The sequence below is a fragment of the Colobus angolensis genome, unplaced genomic scaffold (assembly GCF_000951035.1).
Source record: "Colobus angolensis palliatus isolate OR3802 unplaced genomic scaffold, Cang.pa_1.0 Scaffold7, whole genome shotgun sequence".
Classification (NCBI taxonomy): Eukaryota; Metazoa; Chordata; class Mammalia; order Primates; family Cercopithecidae; genus Colobus; species Colobus angolensis.
The window spans coordinates 6,487,571-6,500,834 of NW_012120709.1; the positions used below are offsets into that span (position 1 = coordinate 6,487,571).

The 13,264-nt window shown below is 36.4% G+C and overlaps 1 protein-coding gene across 2 annotated transcripts in view; it reads left to right on the forward strand.

The window, feature by feature from the left end:
* Positions 1–13,264, forward strand: part of CNTN5 (contactin 5) — a 1,321,567-nt gene that overhangs the window by 1,123,935 nt on the left and 184,368 nt on the right. The gene's annotated exons all lie outside the window — the stretch shown is intronic.

The following is a 13,264-nucleotide window of genomic DNA, read 5'->3' on the forward strand; positions in this document are numbered from 1 at the left end:
TCTTTTTCTGTTTATTGGAATAGTTTCAGAAGGAATGGTACCAGCTCCTCCTTGTACCTCTGGTAGAATTTAGCTGTGAATCCATCTGGTCTTGGACTTTTTTTGGTTGATAGGCTACAATTTCAGAACCTGTTATTGTTCTATTCAGGTATTCAACTTCTTACTAGTTTAGTCTTGGGAGAGTGTATGTGTCCAGGAATTTATCCATGTCTTCTAGATTTTCTAGTTTATTTGCACAGAGGTGTTTATAGTATTCTCTGATGGTAATCTGTATTTCTGTGGGGTTGGTGGTGATATCCCTTTTATCATTTTTTTATTGCATCTATTTGATTCTTCTCTCTTTTCTTCTTTATTAGTCTGGCTAGCAGTCTATCAATTTTGTTGATCTTTTCAAAAAACCATTTCCTGGATTCATTGATTTTTTGAAGGGTTTTTTGTGTCTCTATCTCCTTCAGTTCTGCTCTGATCTTAGTTATTTACTGCCTTCTGCTAGCTTTTGAATGTGTTTGCTCTTACTTCTCTAGTTCTTTTAATTGTGATGTTAGGGTATCAATTTTTTAATCTTTCCTGCTTTCTCTTGTGGGCATTTAGTGCTATAAATTTCCCTCTGCACATTGCTTTAAATGTGTCCCAGAGATTCTGGTATGTTGTATCTTTGTTCTCATTGGTTTCAAAGAACATCTTTATTTCTGTCTTCATTTCTTTATGTACCCAGTAGTCATTCAGGAGCAGGTTGTTCAGTTTCCATGTAGTTGAGCAGTTTTGATTGAGTTTCTTAATCCAGAGTTCTAGTTTGATTGCACTGTGCTCTGAGAGACAGTTTATTATAATTTCTATTATTTTACATTTGCTGAGGAGTTCTTTACTTCCAACTATGTGGTCAATTTTGGAATAAGTGTGATGTGGTGCTGAGAAGAATGTATATTCTGTTGATTTGGGGTTGAGAGTTCTGTATATGTCTATTAGGTCTACTTGGTGCAGAGCTGAGTTCAATTCCTGGATATACTTGTTAACTTTCTGTCTTATTGATCTGTCTAATGTTCACAGTGGGGTGCTAAAGTGTCCCATTATTATTGTGTGGGGGTTTAAGTCTCCTTTTAAGTCTCTAAGGACTTGCTTTATGAATCTGGGTGCTCCTGTATTGGGTGTATATATATTTAGGATAGTTAGCTCTTCTTGTTGAATTGACCCCTTTACCATTATGTAATGGCCTTCTTTGTCTCTTTTGATCTTTGTTGGTTTAAATTCTGTTTAATTAGAGAATAGGATTGCAACCCCTGTCTTTTTTGTTTTCCATTTGTTTGGTAGATCTTCCCCTATCCCTTATTTTGAGCCTATGTGTGTCTCTGCATGTGAGATGGGTCTCCTGAATACAGCAGACTAATGGGTCTTGACTCTTTATTCAATTTGCCAGTCTGTGTCTTTTAATTGGACCATTTAGCCCATGTACATTTAAGGTTAATATTGTTATGTGTGAATTTGATCCTGTCATTATGATGTTAGCTGGTTATTTTGCTCGTTGATGCAGTTTCTTCCTAGCATCAATGGTCTTTACATTTTGGTATGTTTTTGCAGTGGCTGGTACCGGTTGTTCCTTTCCATGTTTAGTGCTTCCTTCAGGAGCTCTTGTAGGGCAGGCCTGGTGGTGACAAAATCTCTCAGCATTTGCTTGTCTGTAAAGAATTTTATATCTCCTTCATTTATGAAGCTTAGTTTCGCTAGATATGATATTCTTGGTTGAAAATTATTTCCCTTAAGAATGTTGAATATTGGCCACCACTCTCTTCTGGCTTGTAGAGGTTCTGCCGAGAGATCTGCTGTTAGTCTGATGGGCTTCCCTTTGTGGGTAACCCAACCTTTCTCTCTGGTTCCCCTTAATAATTTTTCCTTCATTTCAAGTTTGGTGAATCTGACAATTATGTATCTTGGAGTTGCTCTTCTTGAAGAGTATCTTTGTGTTGTTCTCTGTATTTCCTGAATTTGAATGTTGGCCTGCTGTGCTAGGTTGGGGAAATTCTCCTGGATAATATCCTGCAGAGTGTTTTCCAACTTGGTTCCATTCTACCTGTCACTTTCAGGTACACCAATCAGATGTAGATTTGGTCTTTTCACATAGTCCCGTATTTCTTGGAGGCTTTGTTCATTTCTTTTTACTCCTTTTTCTCTAAACTTCTCTTCTCACTTCATTTCATTCATTTGATCCTCAATCCCCAATACCCTTTCTTCCGGTTGATTGAATCGGTGACTAAAGTTTGTGCATTTGTCACGTAGCTCTCGTGCCATGGTTTTCAGCTCTATCAGGTCATTTAAGGGCTTCTCTACATTGGTTATTCTAGTTAGCCATTCGTGAAATCTTTTTTCAATGTTTTTAGCTTCTTTGCAATGGGTTCGAACTTCCTCCTTTAGCTTGGAGAAGTTTGATCGTCTGAAGCCTTCTTCTCTCAACTTGTTAAGGTCATTATCCATCCAGCTTTGTTCCATTGCTGGCGAGGAGCTGCGTTCCTTTGGAGGGGGAGAGGTGCTCTGGTTTTTAGAATTTTCAGGTTTTCTCCTGTTTTCTCCCAATCTTTGTGGTTTTATCTACCTTTGGTCCTTGATGATGGTGATGTGCAGATGGGGTTTTGGTGTGGATGTCCTTTCTGTTTGTTAGTTTTCCTTCTACCAGTCAGGACCCTCAGCTGCAGGTTTGTGGGAGTTTTCTGGAGGTCCACTCCAGACCCTGTTTGCCTGGGTATAAGCAGCAGAGGCTGCAGAAGAGTGAATATTGCTGAACAGCAAATGTTTCTGCCTGATCATTCCTCTGGAAGCTTCGTCTCAGAGGGGTACACAGCCATGTGAGGTGTCAATCTGCTTCTACTTGGGGGTGCCTCAGAGTTAAGCTACTCGGGGGTCAGGGACCCACTTGAGGAGGCAGTCTGTTCATTCTTAGATCTCAAACTTCGTGCAGGAAGTACCACTACTCTCTTCAAAACTGTCAGACAGGGACATTAAATCTGCAGAGGTTTCTGCTGCCTTTTGTTTGGCTATGCCCCATCCCCAGAGGTGGAGTCTACAGAGGCAGGCAGGCCTCCTTGAGCTGAGGTGGGCTCCACCCAGTTCGAGCTTCCCAGGGGCTTTGTTTACTTACTCAAGCCTCAGCAATGGTGGGCGCCCCTCCCCTAGCCTTGCTGCTGTCTTGCAGTTAGATCTCTGACTGCTGTGCTAGCAATAAGGGAGGCTCCTTGGGCATGGGACCCTCCAAGCCAGGCACAGGATATAATCTGGTGTGCCATTTGCGAAGACCCTTGGAAAAGCACAGTATTAGGGTGGGAGTGACCCGATTTTCCAGGTGCTATGTGTCATGGGTTTCCCTTGGCTAGGAAAGGGAATTCCCTTACCCCTTGCACTTCTTGGGTGAGGCAATGCCTTGCCTTGCTTTGGCTCTCACTAGTTGGGCTGCGCCCACTGTCCGACACGCTTCAGTAATAAGAACCTGCTGCCTCAGTTGGAAATGCAGAAATCACCCGTCTTCTGTGTTGCTCATGCTGGGAGCTGTAGTCTGTAGCTGTTCCTATTTGGCCATCTTGGAATTAACTTTTATTTATATATGGAATAGATTACCAGGCAGTAAAGTATTATTTCTAGTGGATGTAAGTTTCAAATCTGTTACATTTGAAATCTACTTAAAATTAAAATGTTTCTCTGCTACTGAATTAAGCAATACTTAGTAATGTAATTATATTTTAAATATAGCAATTTTATCACATTTTATATTACACTTCAAATCCTGGGGTACATGTGCAGAACGTGCAGGTTTGCTACATTAGGTATTTCTCCTACTGTTATCCCTCCTCTAGCACCCCAGCCCCAAATAAACCCTAGTATGTGATGCTCCCCACCCTGTGTCCATGTGTTCTCATTGTTTACTCCCACTAATGAGAACAGGCAGTGTTTGGTTTTCTGTTCTTGTGTTTGTTTGCTGAAAATGGTGGTTTCCAGTGTCATCTATGTCCTTGCAAAGGACATGAACTCAGCCTATTTTTATGGCTGCATAGTATTCCATGGTATATAGGTGCCACATTTTCTTTATCCAGTCTATCATTGATGGGCATTTGGGTTGGTTCCAAGTTTTTGCTATTGTGAACAGTGCCACAATAAACATGCATGTGCATGTGTCTTTATAGCAGCATGATTTATAATCCTTTGGGTATATACCCAGTAATGGGATTGCTGGGTCAAATGGTATTTCTGGTTCTAGATCCTTGAGGAATCGCCACACTGTCTTCCACAGTGGTTGAATGAATTTACACTCCCACCAGAAGTGTAAGAGCCTTCCAGTTCTCCACATCCTCTCTAGTATCTCTTATTTCCTGACTTTTTAATGATGGCCATTCTAACTGGCATGAGATGGTACCTCAGTGTGGGTTTGATTTGCATTTCCCTAATGATCAGTGATGAGCTTTTTTTCATGTTTGTTGGCTGAATAAATGTTATCTTTTTAGAAATGTCTGTTCATATCCTTTGCCTACTTTTTGATGGGTTTGTTGTTTTTCTTGTAAATTTGTTTAAGTTCTTTGTAGATTCTGGATATTAGCCCTTTGTCCGATGGGCAAATTGCAAAAATTTTCTCTCATTCTGTAGGTTGCCTATTCACTGTGATGATAGTTTCTTTCACTGCGCAGAAGCTCTGTAGTTTAATTAGATCCCATTAGTCAATTTTGGCTTTTGCTGCCATTGCTTTTGGTGTTTTAGTCATGAAGTCTTTGCCCATGCTTATATCCTGAATGGTATTGCCTAGGTGTTCTTCTCGGGTTTTTATGGTTTTAGGTCTAACAAACATTTAAGTCTTTAATCCAGCTTGAGTTAATTTTTGTATAAGGTGTAAGGAAGGGGTCCAGTTTTAGTTTTCTGCATATGGCTATCCAGGTTTCCCAACACCATTTATTAAATAGGGAATCCTTTCCCCATTGCTTGTTTTTGTCAGGTTTGTCCAAAATCAGATAGTTGTAGATGTGTGTTATTTCTGAGGCCTCTGTTCTTTTGCATTGGCCTATATATCTGTTTTGGTACCAGGACCATGATGTTATGGTTACTGTAGCCTTGTAGTATAGTTTGAAGTCAGATAGCATGATGCTATATGGGCTCTTTTTTGGTTCCATAAGAAATTTAAAGTAGTTTTTTCTAATTCTGGGAAGAAAGTCAGTGGTAGCCTGATGGGGATAGCAATGAATCTATAAATTACTTTGGGCAATATGGCCATTTTCATGATATTGATTCTTCCTATCCATGACCATGAAATGTTTTTCCATTTGTTTGTGTCCTCTCTTATTTCGATGAGCAGTGGTTTGTAGTTCTCCTTGAAGAGGTCCTTCACATCCCTTGTAATTTGGATTCCCAGGTATTTTATTTCTTTGTAGAAATTGTGAATGGGAGTTCACTCATGATTTGGCTCTCTGTCTGTTATTTGTGTATATGTCTGTTATTTGTGTATAGGAATGTTTGTGATTTTTGAACATTGATTTTGTATGCTGAGACTTTGCTGAAGTTACTTATTCTCATAAGGAGATTTGGGACTGAGAGGATGGGGTTTTCTAAATATATAATCATGCCATCTGTAAACAGAGACAATTGGACTCTTGTCTTCCTATTTGAATATTCTTTATTTCTTTCTCTTGCCTGACTGCCCTGGCCAGAGCTTCCAATACTGTGTTGAGTAGGATTGGTGAGAGAGGGCATCCTTGTCTTGTGCCAGTTTTCAAAGGGAATGCTTCCAGTTTGTGCCCATTCAGTGTGATATTGGCTATGGGTTTGTCATAAATAGCTCTTATTATTATTTTGAGATACTTTCCATCATTGTCTAGTTTACTGAGAGTTTTTAGCATTAAGCGGTGTTGAATTTTGCTAAAGGCCTTTTCTGCATCTATTGAGATAATCATGTAGTTTTTATCATTGGTTCTATTTATGTGATGGATTACGTTTTTTGACTTGCATATGTTGAACCAGCCCTGCATCCCAGGGATGACGCTGACTTGATCATGGTGGACAAGCTTTTTGATGTGCTGCTGGATTTGTTTTGCCAGTATTTTACTGAGGATTTTCGCATCGATGTTCATCAGGGATATCGGCCTGAAATTTTCTTTTTTTGTTATATCTCTGCCAGGTTTTGGTATCACGATGATACTGGCCTCATAAAATGAGTTAGGAAGGAGTCCCTTTTTTTCTATTGTTTGGAATAGTTTCAGAAAGAATGGTACCAACTCCTCTTTGTACCTCTGGTAGAATTCGGCTGTGAATCCGTCTGGTCCTGGACTTTTTTTGGTTGATAGGCCATTAATTATTGCCTCAATTTCAGAACTTGTTATCGGTCTATTCAGGGATTCAACTTCTTCCTGGTTGAGTCTTGGAAGGGTGTATTTGTCCAGGAGTTTATCCATTTCTTCTAGATTTTCTAGCTTACTTGCATAGATGTGTTTATAGATTCTCTGATGGTAGTTTGTATTTCTGTGAGGTCATTCATGATATCCCCTTTAACATTTTTGTATTATGTATATTTGATTCTTCTCTCTTTTCTTCTTTATCAGTCTGGCTAGTGGTCTATTTAGTTTGCTAATATTTTCAAAAAACCAACTCCTGGATTCACAGATTTTTTGAAGGTTTTTTTTTTATGTCTCTCCCAGTTCTTCCCTGATCTTAGTTATTTCTTGTCTTCTGCTAGCTTTTGAATTTGTTTGCTGTTACTTCTCTAGTTCTTTTAATTGTGATATTAGGGTGTTGATTTTAGATCTTTCCTACTTTCTCTTTATCACTTTTCTTAATATGCCAATTAGTTGAAGCAGTATTTTATTTATTATACCTTTATAATGGCATGTTGTTAGTACATAATGAAGTATAAACATTGAAAGATGGAAAAATTATATATTATACAATTGCACACACTGAAAGAGGAAAACACATAGATTATGTTTTAGAAATAAGATTCACATAGTTGTAGTTTTATATCATGCTAAGAGCAAATGGTTGCAAAATGAAAATATTTTAAGCAGATATTTAACAGAGAATTTTGAAAATCCAGAACCCAGGAGTAAATATGCTAAAATGGACAGGATTCTATTTAAGTATTTTTTTTTTCCAGTAGCATTACAGAAATTAAATACATGTGAGATATACCATGTTAATGAATAGGAAAACTCAATTTTGTAAATTAAAAAATCTCAAGTCTCAACAGTGTTTTAGTATTTGTCAGGTATATTTGCTTTTATTTTTGTAGAGCTTGATAAGCAAATTCTGAAAATCACATGAAAGTGCAAAAGTTGAAAAACTGTCAAGATTCACATGAAGAAAAGAAAGACGGTAGAAAACTTGCCCTTGTAGAATATAAAGACAACTATGATACAGTCTTATAAGAATGCAGAATTTAGATAAAATACTGATACAAATTGGCTGGCAAACAAATGGAATAGAATGGATAGAAACACCAAATGAAGATCTGCATAGTTACAGATGCTTAAGACAATGGTGATATTCCTGATTTATATAGATAAATGTGAAAAAAAGAAGCAATTTACCCCTATTTTGCATTATAGTCAAAAATACATTCAGGTGAATTAAAGCTCTAAATACAAAAGTAAACATAACATTTTTAAAGATGATATTGTAGAATATCTTAATGACCTTGGAGTGGAGGAGAAAAAGAGAGAGAGAAGGAAAAGGAAGAAAAAAAAAACAAAAACAAAAATGGCAACCATTGAGGAAGAGTATTTTTTTGGAAAATCTATATTAGAATTAGGAAATTTTGTTCTTCAAGTGCCAAGACAAACTCAAAAGAGAAGGATGAGATATTTGAACTACAAAGCTCTAAATGATCTATCTAGATTTACAGTCATCCAAACAAATCAAAACAAACACGAACCAGAAGAGTGATTACCAAGGATCCGGGGTACTGGAAATGGAGAGTTGTTGATTAAAGGATACAAATTGCAGTTGTAAGATGCATAAGTTCTGGAGACCTAATGCACAGGATAGTGACTGTAATTAATTAATAATAATGTATTGCATATTTGACATTTACTAACACAGTATTTGCACCACACACAAATAACTTCAAGGTCATGCATATATAACATTTCATTGTGAATACATATATCAAAACTTCATGTTGTATACCTTGAATATATACAATTTTTGTTAACTATGTCACAATAAAGCTGGGGGAAATGCAGTAAAGTAGAAAAATTGGCAAAAATTCTGACCAAGCTTTCCACAAAAGGGAAACTTCAATAGAAAAAAAGTGTTCAACTTTATTAGTATTAGAGAAATGCAAATTTTTAAAAATACATTGTATGATAGCCTTAATACAAATGCTCCAAATTAGGAAACATTTTAATAATCTGGAAATACCAAGTTATAATGGAACAAGGGGCAATCATACCTGCTGGAAGGGTTATATATTTTCATGACCACTCCAGAGACAGTTTGACATTATGTTCCAAGGATATGCATACCCAAGAATTTATCTATTCAACTTCTATGCAAATATACCACTAATCTCTTGCACATGTGCACACAACGATGTTCACAGCAGCACTGTTAGTACTGTCAAAAGCTGAAACCACACTCCTGTCCATCAACAATGAAATGATGGTGTATTCAGATAATGGAATGCTGTGCAACAATGAAAATTAATAAACTAAAGCTACATCTAACAATATAGGTGAATCACATAATATTGAATGAAAGGAATAAGACACAAAGGAGCACATACTGTGCAGTTCTATTTACCTAAAGCTCAAAAACAGGCAAAACTAATATAGACGCTAAAACTACAAGAAAAGTCAATGAGTAATCATCACCGAAGTTAGACTGGTATTGCATAGATTTGTCTTGTGAAAAAAAAAGAAGTTAAATGGTGGGTAGGGTTGTAATCATGGTGGGCCATAAGAGAAAGTGTAGGTTTTAAAATGTTGCCAATGTTCTAGCTCCTCACCTTCATAATCATTGCATAGGTGTTCCCTTCATTATTTCTGCACTCTTCTCAGATATAATGTTAAATTTGTATTTATTTTTAAAATATCTACCATACACCAAAACTGCTCTATTACTGCTAAGTCACCTAGGTTATGGAATTCTAAGAATGAATATGGATGGCTGTTTATACTTCTGCTATTTAGCTTTAAAAAAAAAAAAATGATCATCGCAGTTACATTGAAGAGATACAGATCAATTTGACTCCAGAGCTTATATTTAGAGTTTTTTAGAGTATCTTTCATGTGTATGTTCTAATCACACCTCAGAACCCTAAGAAATAGACATTATAGAACAGTAGAGATGAATATTTCATGCATTGGTTTAAAGAACACCAACCCTTTAGAAATTTAGAAGAAATGTGGGTGACAAAGGTCATTAGGTTCTCCTTCTAAAGATAACAAGGTGACAGTAGAGCACATACCAGATATTACTTATGCTGGTGAACTTGCTGAATATTTGCAGCATTTCTTCTGAAGTTCCAGAGACCTCCAAAGTAGACATAATCTAGAGTGACAGGCAGTTCCCATGGGCCAGTATTTCTTCAGGCAGTGTTTTTTTAAGTACCGTGAAGTGCACTCACTTTATCACAACATGCATATTTCTTTTTATATATATACTCTAAGTTCTGGGGATACATATGCAGAATGTGCAGGTTTGTTACATAGGTATACATGTGCCATGATGGTTAGCTGCACCCATCAACCCATCATGTTCATTAGGGTTTTTCTCCTAATACTATCCCTCCCCTAATCCCTCATCTGGCAACAGGCCCTGGTATGTGATGTTCCCCTCTCTGTGTCCATGTGTTCTCATTGTTCAACCCCCGCTTATGAGTGAGAAAATGTGGTGTTTGGTTTTCTGTTCCTGTGTTTGTTTGCTGAGAATGATGGTTTCCAGCATCATCCATGTCCCTGAAAAGAACATGAACTCAACTTTTTTACAGCTGCATAGTATTCCATGGAGTAGATTTGCCACATTTTCTTTATCTAGTCTCCCATTGATGGGCATTTGGGTTGGTTCCAAGTCTTTGCTATTGTGAATAATGCCATAGTAAACATACATATGCATGTGTCTTGATAACAGAATGATTTATAATCCGTTGAGTTTATACTCACTCAGTAAGGGGATGGCTGGGTCAAATCACAACATGTATATTTGTAACAGATGAAGAAAGATGATTGTTTATGATTCCCAGTAGAAATGTAGTTTCATCGAAAGAGAGAGATACTAAATTTAGGAAAATAATTGAACAGAAACTCCACTTAGGACTGGAAACACACTTCTCCAAAATCACAAAAGAGTTACTTTCTGCACTCTCAAGTTACTTCTCCTTATGGAGAAAAGTCAACTATACATTCATAAATGATTTACACATATGGGATAATAATGACAGCTAACATGTACTGTATGCCAGGAAACATGCTGAGCACTTAATATTCATTACTTCATTCAAGCTTTCCATCACTGCTTTGTGATGGAGAACACTATCCACAGGACTACTAACGAGCAACGTTTGATTACCCTAATATGTAACTAAGATACAGAGTGGTTTAAGAGACTTAAGTTGTATAACCACAAGGTCACATAACTAGATCTGGCTATACCATTACAGAGATCCAGATCAGTTTGACTCCAGAGCTTGTATTCTTAAGAGTTTTCAGAATATCTTCCGTGTATATGTTCTAATCACACCTCGCAACCCTAAGAAATACACATTACAGAACAGTAGCACTGAATATTTCATGCAATTGTGTAAAGAACACCAATTCTAAAAATTATCAGTAAGTATTCCATTACATTTTTTTATTGTCAAATAAGATTAGATAATACACCAATACAATTTTCTTTACTGAAGTTTTTCATGACTGGGCTGTGACTCTTTGCAAGAGAGCTATATAGCTAGTGGTATTATCTAAACTGATGAAATGTGGGTTCCCCTCGAGGATGACACAAGCCCCAGCAGAGATGAAAATGTTCCAAATGAGGCTGTAGAGAATCAGACAATTGAAAGACATTTCTAACAGACTGACTTGGCAAATATTATAGTTAATATTTGCAGACTGACATTACATTCTATTAATATTCAGTAAAATGGTTATATATCATAGTTCATTCAAATATTTTACTCTTTGGAATTTGTAGAGTATGCTGAAATATATTTTCATTCATGATGTCCAATATTCCTACTAGTAAATGCATATTGTAAATAAGTTTACAGAGAGAATGTCTAATCAGAGACTAAACTGAATTCACATTGACAGTGGGAAGAAATCCAAGAAGTGGATTTGAGTCCTCTCCTTTCTGTGTAGTTTATTTTTTCACTTATAAAATGAGTAACACTTATATCAAAAAAGCAATGATGTAAATAAAATAAAATTTGTATGCTAGACATACACATGACAGAAGGTGGTTGTTAATTTTAGTAAAAGCGGAGGTCAGTGGTCTGTGCTTTTTTAAAACCAGTAATTGATGTCTTCTCTTGAGGATAACCCTGAAGCTTCCTACAAAAAAAAAAACTAAGCATTCACTGGTCTTGGAACTGCTCAAATTCCCTTGACCTCCTAATGTAGTCAAATAAGTCATCTTCTCTAATGGAACTTTAAAATTGAGAGTGGTTTACTATGGAGGAGTCAGGGCCACAGGAGACAGCCATTCATTCATCCAAGTGGGTGAATAGAGAAAAGAGTCTGGGTCAGAAACCAGACTCCTTGGACTCTCATTCTGGTTGCCCCACCTACTCCCTGCTCTCTGTGTTCTCATCTGCAACATCCAGATAGTCGAAGTACCAACCGCAGAAGGTTGTTATGAGCATTAAATGAACTCACCACGATAAAGAGCTTAGAATAATGCCTGACACACATTAACACCATAATGATTCTAGTTCTTCCATGCCCAATGATAATGCAGCCACTATCATTATCCTCTATGCTAATCATACTTTATTCTATTCACTAAACAGAACTAACTAGCAATGGTCCGTTAGACTAATACTAGTGATTGTATTTGAGAATAACAAATTATTTTATGATAAATCACTCGTAATTTAAAATGTTCGCAAACAGGAACTACCTGGCTTCATGAATGAAGGCTTATTTTTAATTTTTGAAAATTAAAATCCATTGATTTTGATACAATCCCCCCAAGTCTAAGATACTGTCTAGTATTAGGCATCTACTTTAGCTATTGCTTCTTTCACCTCATTACATATAACTTATTCACACAACTAGATCAGGCTTACCATTACCCCATAAAAAGGAAAATTACAATCAGGAACATCAAAAATGTGACAGAAACAAACAAGAGGACTGAAGAGTTGAAACTTGATATTTCATCTCTTGTTTCCTAACGGTACAAATGCTTTTTCCCTCTTCATATTAATAGTAATGAGATCTTTGAATACAATGTATATTTCTTGGTAACTGCCTTTTTTCCCCAGCTGCTAAGTAATATTTCACCTTTCATAAGAAGAGAAAGATAGATGGTACTTAACCTGCTTTGCAAGTCAGAGTACCAGATAACTCAATTCATTTCTGGAATGCTAAATGAGGTTTTTATTCTCATTAGAGGAAGCCAAGGGAGTGTAAATATGACTCTAGTTCATTATTGCCTTTGTGCCTCCTACAGCTTTAGCAATGTGTTAGAGTGTATTAAGTTTTAAAACAACATTATTTTTAGAGCACTTGGCAAAAATTATCTTTTAAAATCTCTGTACTAAATTTCATTTTGACAAGTTAAAAACAAAAAAACGATATTTAGCTTATTTAGACATGACCTTTGTTAACGTTCATTTGGAGAATCTTAAATTGAGACATAATAGCTAATAAAATAAGGAATCAGGTTACAACCTGAGTCTCATTATAAAAATTATTACATTTATAATTGTTGATATTATGTACATATTTAAACTTGTTTTTGTTTTGTTTTGTTTTACCTTATGCCACTCAGTATAGAGCATTCTCACTGTAATGTTAGTGGTCTAATGAATATTTTGTATATCAAAGCAATATATTTCCATGATATAGATTATCTGGATATGTATAGATGGATACAAAAATATTTCTTGAAGGAACCATTTCCCTGGACGTCATGACTACTAATACTTATCAAGCAGCTGTTTTCCTGAAGTCAATAAATATAGTATACAATTTCTTACATTATTGCTTTGGAGTTTACTGTAAATACTAGAGGTCCTGAAATCAATCAGTTGTCTGACCTACTGCCTACCACATACTTCTTGTTTCTGCTGACCCTTTTTATTTCT